Here is an 8,542-nt window from a genome sequence, read left to right on the forward strand (position 1 = left end):
TGGTCAATACATATACTGAACATGTAACCACAGTAATGGTGGCCAGTAAATCAATGAATAAAAATGTAATATTGACAAATTAAACAAATTGTAGACCTTTCATCTTTTCCAACATGTCAACAGACACTTAACTTCAATTAAGTATGAAACATTTCACCGTGTTAACTTTCTCTTTATCCCTGGTTGATGTACATGTCAGAGCCTCTTCAGTGTGGATGGGGTATAGCATACATTTTCAACAACAAAGACTGCACTTCCAGTTTGTGTTCTTTACTCTGTTGAACTCTTTTGTCTTCATTCCTAGGCACAGCACATGGAACCTCAGTTGGCATGCAAAACATTCAATCAAAACAAAACAAAGTGTAACACGTTATAAATAATATCAAATATCAATGCAGAATGACGAATTAGCCATCCATTGTGTTATATCATAAATTGTCTTACATGCCGTCACTGTTGTCTAAAGATTATAAACATGTTAAATAAAGTTACTAACCCAGTCAGTCTTTGGGCCACATCCAGGTTCTTTATCAGTGGCACACATGAAGCAGTTGTTGGCTTTGTTGAACTCTGAAATCATAGGCATGAACTGATATATGGCTGTCCCACACAACTACATAAAAATAAAGAATTTACATTTACTTTGAATTAAATGTCATTACATACCAGACATTTTTAGTATATCCTCAGCCATTTCTTTTCGCAGTTGCTCCATGTGTTTTTGAAGGTTCCATATCAATTTGGGAGGCGATGTTGGGGAAGTTCTGTGCAACTTCCTTGGCCATCTACACCAAAAAATAAAATATAATTTTTTACCTAATTGTCACATAACAGCTAACCATTCATTATTGAAAATATAACTATCAAACCTGCATTATAAAGACCCAACAGCTGAAGGTGTCCTGCTGCATGGTGTGAGTTATTTCCCCTCCTTTACACTTTATGTCCGCCCAGTCGTCTTTTCCATGGCAGGATCTTCTCATTTTAAAGTATTCTCTTTTTTATGTAAAAATAATGGAATTATGATTAGTTATAGGCAAATGAATACACAAGCCAAATTTGTATACTGTTTTCCTTATCACTATAATCTAGTAGTAATTTATTAGTAGAGGTAATTTCCTTTATGCCCCATTCTACACACAGCCTAAATTATAGGCACTGAACCATTTACAGGACAATAAAAGTAGCATATAGGATCCAACTCTATCACAGAGTGAATAAATGTACGGTTGTGGCCAAAAGTTTTGAGAATGACACAAATATAAATTTTCACAAAGTCTGCTGCCTCAGTTTGAATGATGACAATTTGCATATACTCCAGAATGTTATGAAGAGTGATCAGATGAACTGCAATTACTTGCAAAGTCCCTCTTTGCCATGCAAATGAACTGAATCCCCAAAAAACATTTCCACTGCATTTCAGCCCTGCCACAAAAGGACCAGCTGACATCATGTCAGTGATTCTCTCGTTAACACAGGTGTGAGTGTTGACGAGGACAAGGCTGGAGATCACTCTGTCATGCTGATTGAGTTCGAATAACAGACTGGAAGCTTCAAAATGATTTTGGTGCTTGGAATCATTGTTTTTCCTCTGTCAATCATGGTTACCTGCAAGGGAACACGTGCCATCATCAATGCTTTGCACAAAAAGGGCTTCACAGGCAAGGATATTGCTGCCAGTAAGATTGCACCTAAATCAACCATTTATCGGATCATCAAGAACTTCAAGGAGAGTGGTTCAATTGTTGTGAAGAAGGCTTCAGGGCGCCCAAGAAAGTCCAGCAAGCGCCAGGGCCGTCTCCTAAAGTTGATTCAGCTGCGGGATCGGGGCACCACCAGTACAGAGCTTGCTCAGGAATGGCAGCAGGCAGGTGTAAGTGCATCTGCACGCACAGTGAGGCGAAGACTTTTGGAGGATGGCCTGGTGTCAAGAAGGGCAGCAAAGAAGCCACTTCTCTCCAGGAAAAACATCAGGGACAGACTGATATTCTGCAAAAGGTACAGGGATTGGACTGCTGAGGACCGGGGTACTGTCATTTTCTCTGATGAATCCCCTTTCCGATTGTTTGGGTCATCCGGAAAAAAAGCTTGTCCGGAGAAGACAAGGTGAGTGCTACCATCAGTCCTGTGTCATGCCAACAGTAAAGCATCCTGAGACCATTCATGTGTGGGGTTGCTTCTCAGCCAAGGGAGTGGGCTCACTCACAATTTTTCCTGAGAACACAGCCATGAATAAAGAATGGTACCAACACATCCTCCGAGAGCAACTTCTTCCAAACATCCAGGAACGGTTTGGTGACGAACAATGTATTTTCCAGCATGATGGAGCACCTTGCCATAAGGCAAAAGTGATAACTAAGTGGCTTGGGGAACAAAACATCAATATTTTGGGTCCATGGCCAGGAAACTCCCCAGACCTTAATCCCATTGAGAATTTGTGGTCAATCCTCAAAAGGCTGGTGGACAAACAAAAACCCACAAATTCTGACAAACTCCAAGCATTGATTATGCAAGAATGGGCTGCCATCAGTCAGGACGTGGCCCAGAAGTTAATTGATAGCATGCCAGGGCGGATTGCAGAGGTCTTGAAAAAGAAGGGTCAACACTGCAAATATTGACTCTTTGCATCAACTTCATGTAATTGTCAATAAAAGCCTTTGACACTTATGAAATGCTTGTAATTATACTTCAGTATTCCATAGTAACATCTGACAAAATATCTAAAGACACTGAGGCAGCAGACTTTGTGAAAATTAATATTTGTGTCATTCTCAAAACGTTTGGTCACGACTGTAGAGCGTTTGTAGACTTTAAGAAAAAAATATTAAGTGACAGTTTCATCAGTACGTGCTTAAAGAAAGTCATATCACAAAGATCACAGATGACAGTGCCCACCAAATCTATGACAATAGAGAACGAATTGTAAGCACCAAAGTGCATTTGTCAAAATAATATCTGAAAATGTCAGTTGTTGAACATAATACTTTATTTGCAATAGCAATTTATGATATATGCAGTTGAGGAATATTCCATGTACCAACACTACATGTAGGACGGACATAAGACATAAGACACACAGTATTTTTGTATTTTTTTATTCACCTTTATTCAACCAGGTACGCCAGTTGAGAACAAGTTCTCATTTACAACTGCGACCTGGCCAAGATAAAGCAAAGCAGTGTGACACAAACAACAACACAGAGTTACACATGGAATAAACAAATGTACAGTCAATAACACAATACAAAAGTCTATATACAGTGTGTCCAAATTAAGATTAGGGAGGTAAGGCAATAAATAGGCCGTAGTGGCGAAATAATTACAATTTCGCAAATAAACACTGGAGTGAGATGTGCAGAAGATGAATGTGCAAGTAGAGATACTGTGGTGCAAGGGGGAAAATATATATATATATATATAAATAAAATAAATAACATTATGGGGATGAGGTAGTTGGATGTGCTATTTACAGATGGGCTACGTACAGGTGCAATGATCTGTAAGCTGCTCTGACAGCTGATGCTTAAACATAGTGAGGGAGACATGAGTCTCCAGCTTCAGTGATTTTTGCAATTTGTTCCAGTCATTGGCAGCAGAGAACTGGAAGGAAAGGAGGCAAAAGGAGGAATTGGCTTTGGGGGTGACCAGTGAAATATACCCCTGCTGGAGCGCGTGCTATGGGTGGGTGCTGCTATGGTGACCAGTGAGCTGAGATAAGGCAGGGCTTTACCTAGCAAGGACTTATAGATGACCTGGAGCCAGTGGGTTTGGCGACGAATATGAAGCGAAGGCCAGCCAACGAGAGCATACAGGTCGCAGTGGTGGGTAGTATATGGGGCTTTGTTGACGAAACGGATGACACTGTGATAGACTGCATCCAATTTGCTGAGTAGAGTGTTGGAGGCTATTTTGTAAATGACATCGACAAAGTCAAGGATCGTCAGTTTTACGAGGGTATGTTTGGCAGCATGAGTGAAGGATGCCTTGTTGCGAAATAGGAATCCGATTCTAGATTTAATTTTGGATTGGAGATGCTTAATATGAGTCTGGAAGGAGAGTTTACAGTCTAATCAGACACCTAGGTATTTGTAGTTGTCCACATATTCTAAGTCAGAACCGTCCAGAGTAGTGATGCTATGCGGGTGGGCAGATGCAGGCAGCGATCACAGTGTCCAAAGAAGGCCCAGAAGTATACACAATGGTGTCGTTTGCGTAGAGGTGGATCAGAGAATCACCAGCCGCAAGAGCTATATCATTGATGTATACAGAGAAGAGAGTCGGCCCGAGAATTGAACCCTGTGGCATCCCCATAGAGACTGCCAGAGGTCCGGACAACAGGGCCTCCCATTTGACACACTGAACTCTATCTGAGAAGTAGTTGGTGAACCAGGCGAGACAGTCATTTGAGAAACCAAGGCTGTTCAGTCTGCCGATAAGAATGCTGTTATTGACAGAGTCGAAAGCCTTGGCCAGGTCGATGGATAGGGCTGCACAGTATTGTCTTTTGTCGATGGCGATTATGATATCGTTTAAGACCTTGAGCGTGGCTGAGGTGCACGAATGACCAGCTTGGAAACCAGATTGCATAGCGGAGAAGGTACGTGGGATTCGAAATGGTCGGTGATCTGTTTGTTAACTTGGCTTTCGAAGACCTTAGAAAGGCAGGGTAGGATAGATATAGGTCTGTAACAGTTTGGGTCTAGAGTGTCTCCCCTTTTGAAGAGGGGCATGACCGCGGCAGCTTTCCAATCTTTGGGGATCTCAGACGATAAGAAAGAGAGGTTGAACAGGCTAGTGACAGTGTTTCCTAGCCTCGGTGCAGTGGGCAGCTGGGAGGAGGTGCTCTTATTCTCCATGGACTTTACAGTGTCCCAGAACTTTTTGGAGTTTGTGCTACAGGATGTAACTTTCTGTTTGAAAAAGCTAGCCTTAGCTTTCCTAATTGCCTGTGTATATTGGTTCCTAACTTCCCTGAAAAGTTGCATATCGCAGGGGCTATTCGATGCTAATGCAGTACGCCACAGGATGTTTTTGTGCTGGTCAAGGGCAGTCAGGTCTGGAGTGAACCAAGGGCTATATCTGTTCCTGGTTCTACATTTTTTGAATGGGGCATGCTTATTTAGATGGTGAGGAAAGCACTTTTAAAGAACAACCAGGCATCCTCTACTGACGGAATGAGGTCAGGATACCCGGGCCAGGTCGATTAGAAAGGCCTGCTCGCTGAAGTGTTTTAGGGAGCGTTTGACTGTGATGAGGGGTGGTCGTTTGACCGCGTACCCATTACTGACGCAGGCAATGAGGCAGTGATCGCTGAGATCCTGGTTGAAGACAGCAGAGGTGTATTTAGAGGACGTGTTGATCAGGATGATATCTATGAGGGTGCCCGAGTTTACGGATTTGGGGTTGTACCTGGTAGGTTCCATGATAATTTGGGTGAGATTGAGGGCATCTAGCTTAGATTGTAGGACGGCCGAGGTGTTAAGCATGTCCCAGTTTAGGTCACCTAACATTTCAAACTCTGAAGATAAATGGGGGGTAATTAATTCACATATGGTGTCCAGGGCACAGCTGGGGGCTGAGGGGGGTCTGTAACAAGCGGCCACAGTGAGAGACATATTTCTGGAAAGGTGGATTTTTAAAAGTAGAAGCTCGAACTGTTTGGGCACAGAACTCTGCAGGCTGTCTCTGCAGTAGATTGCAACTCCACCCCCTTTGGCAGTTCTGTCTTGGCGGAAAATGTGTACACATATATAAAGGCATTTTTTAGCTATGATTTTACCACTCAGAATCCAGAATGGATATGACAATGGGGCCAGCACAGGATGTAATACACCCTTACAACATTCTACTTTTTGTTCTTCTTGACTTCTTATCTGGTAAACTGCTACTGTGTGTCAAGAAAAGAGCCCCAATTAGGGGTTAGTGTACTCCAGTAAAAAAGGGCTGGTTTAGATTAAGAACTATTGCCCTGTGCCCCCGTCCATAGGGGCATGAGAGACTAGTCAGTGGTAGAATTGAGTTGGCACTTCATTGGCCCAAACACCCATAGACCCACAAGGTTGAGGTTACTCATGGACAGTAATTAGTAATACATTTTTTTTTGCATTGATGCTTTTTGTCTTCTAACTTTCCAAGAATAGGATCCAAAGTGTTAGGAAATATTTGTTCCCATAAATACAAAGGAGGATGTCTCTCCTCATACCTCTGGCACTTTAGTCAGACTGCCAGACTGTGCACCACAGAGCCAATCAGGAGAGAATACATACAGGTCAACGGTGCCAATTGAAAGTCAAGGGGTGTGTCTGTGCCTTTTGGATTACTCTCTCTTTACAGAGAACCCCTGTGGTTCAAGTCTGCTCTGCGCATGTCTGAAAGTGACAGAGCCAGCAGCCAAGAGAGTTTTTTACAGTATGTCATAAAAAAGTATTACACTTATGAATGTATGTAAAATGCTAATATGTATTAGATCCAGTACAATGGAATAACTAAGATCTGAATTTGAATGCAGCGTGTTCCGATTCCTCCTTCTCTTTCTGTCCAGCAGGGTCAACCAAAAACACTGGGCCTGATGGTTCATGCAGATACTGGGGAAGCAATATAGAAATGTATTGATCCCTTAGATGTTACTATTAAATGACCCATATCACAACCCTCATACCTCTTCACAAAAATGTACCTAAATCAATTTTGGAAAAAGGATTTTACTCACAAAAGACGTAGGAATTTATTTTCCCAGTTAGAAATAGTAGGCCATGCATCAAATAACTATTTTCATTAGAAAAACGAACCCTCAAATGCACTATTGCATTTTGTAAGTTGTCTGCAGGTGGCTTGTTGTGAATGCACTCAAATATCAAGTCATTATCAGGTTATATAAACTGCGTTCTAATACTCAACGTAGAAGGATTTGTCTTAATGTACAGTATATGAAAGTGATGCTATAAAAAGGATTCTTTCACATTATCAAGCTCACTGTGACTGACAAATCACTGCCTATTACTGTGATTAAAAAGAGCATATGAAACACTGTTTTTCATGAGGCCTACCTGTGCGCCTTCCTTTAAGCACTTCTGTTTGAACACCTCTCCTGTCCTTGATCCATTCCACATACAGCCATTTGCAGATCTTTTCAGTGTCCATGTGAAAGATAGTTATTGAGAGGATGGAACATTTGTTGACTTAAAAGTTTTTTTTAAACACCCATGTAAAATGAAGGCCTGCAAAGCTTACAGATTTAAGTCTAATAGCATGAGATGAAAGTAGACAAACATCAGAGTGTGCAATGTGTAGGCCTACTGAGTGGACATTCTGAACCTTGTTTGAAGTCACTAGGTCACATGACCAAGGAGCTATTGAAATTCTACATTTTGAAAAATTCATGGAAAACCATGTGAGATAAAAAATGGACAAACTAAAGGGTGTGCAATGTGTAGGCCCACTGAGTGGACATTCTGAACCTTGTTTAAAGTCACTAGGTCACATGACCAAGGAGCTATTGAAATTCTACATTTTGAAAAATTAATGTAGAAACGTGTGAGATGAAAATGGACAAACTAAAGGGTGTGTAATATGTAGGCCCACTCAGTGGACATTCTGAACCTTGTTTGAAGTCACTAGGTCACACGACCTAGGAGCTATTGAAACTTTACATTTGGAAAAATTCATGTAAAATCTTGTGAGATGAAAATGGACAAACTAAAGGGTGTGCAATATAGAAGAGTAGTCAGTGGACATTCTGAACCGTGTTTGAAGTAAGTATGTCACATGACCAAGGAGCTATTGAATTTTGAATGTAAAAAAAGTTTCTACTTTGTTCACGCTCCCTAACTAATTCAACTAGGAATACAAGACGCTGCTCACATTTCCACATGTTTATTAGCTTTGGAAAGCAAATTAATGCCTAAATCGTGAAAATGAGACCTGTGCAATGTTGTGTGCAATTTTTCCAACATCATGACACTTATTTGGAGTCTGTGGCTCATGTGGTTTGAAAGCTATTGAGGTTTGAAAGCGTGAATATTCGTTGAATATCAAACTTGAAACTATCTTTACCTCGGTGTCTTGCGATGGGTATACAGAGATGACCAGTTTACAGAGGAGTATATAGTGCAGTGATGTGTCCTATAAGGAGCATTGGTGGCAGCCTCCACTATTTATGAAGCAAAAGTTTGTGTTGGGGGGCAAGGGTCAGTATGTTATATCTGGAGTATTTCTCCTGTCTTATCCGGTGTTCTGTGTGAATTTAAGTATGCTCTCTCTCGCTCTCTTTCTCTCTGAGGACCTGAGCCCAGGACCATGCCTCAGGACTACCTGGCCTGATGACTCCTTGCTGTCCCCAGTCCACCTGGTCGTGCTGCTGCTCCAGTTTCAACTGTTCTGCCTGCGGCTATGGAATCCTGACCTGTTCACCGGACGTGCTACCTTGTCCCAGACCTGCTGTTTTAAACTCTCTAGAGACAGCAGGTGTGGTAGAGATACTCTGAATGATCGGCTATGAAAAGCCAACTGACATTTACTCCTGAGCTGCTTACCTGTTGCACCC

At 41.7% G+C, this 8,542-nt stretch overlaps 1 long non-coding RNA gene across 1 annotated transcript; it reads right to left on the bottom strand.

Moving 5' to 3' along the window:
• Positions 1 to 177: 177 nt before the first annotated feature.
• Positions 178 to 815, bottom strand: LOC120044639. The gene is made up of 3 exons (XR_005476574.1): positions 667 to 815; positions 497 to 570; positions 178 to 300 (listed from the first exon to the last, which is right to left on the bottom strand). It is a non-coding gene; the product is annotated as an uncharacterized LOC120044639 (long non-coding RNA).
• Positions 816 to 8,542: the final 7,727 nt, after the last annotated feature.

This window comes from Salvelinus namaycush, chromosome 3 (assembly GCF_016432855.1).
Source record: "Salvelinus namaycush isolate Seneca chromosome 3, SaNama_1.0, whole genome shotgun sequence".
Classification (NCBI taxonomy): Eukaryota; Metazoa; Chordata; class Actinopteri; order Salmoniformes; family Salmonidae; genus Salvelinus; species Salvelinus namaycush.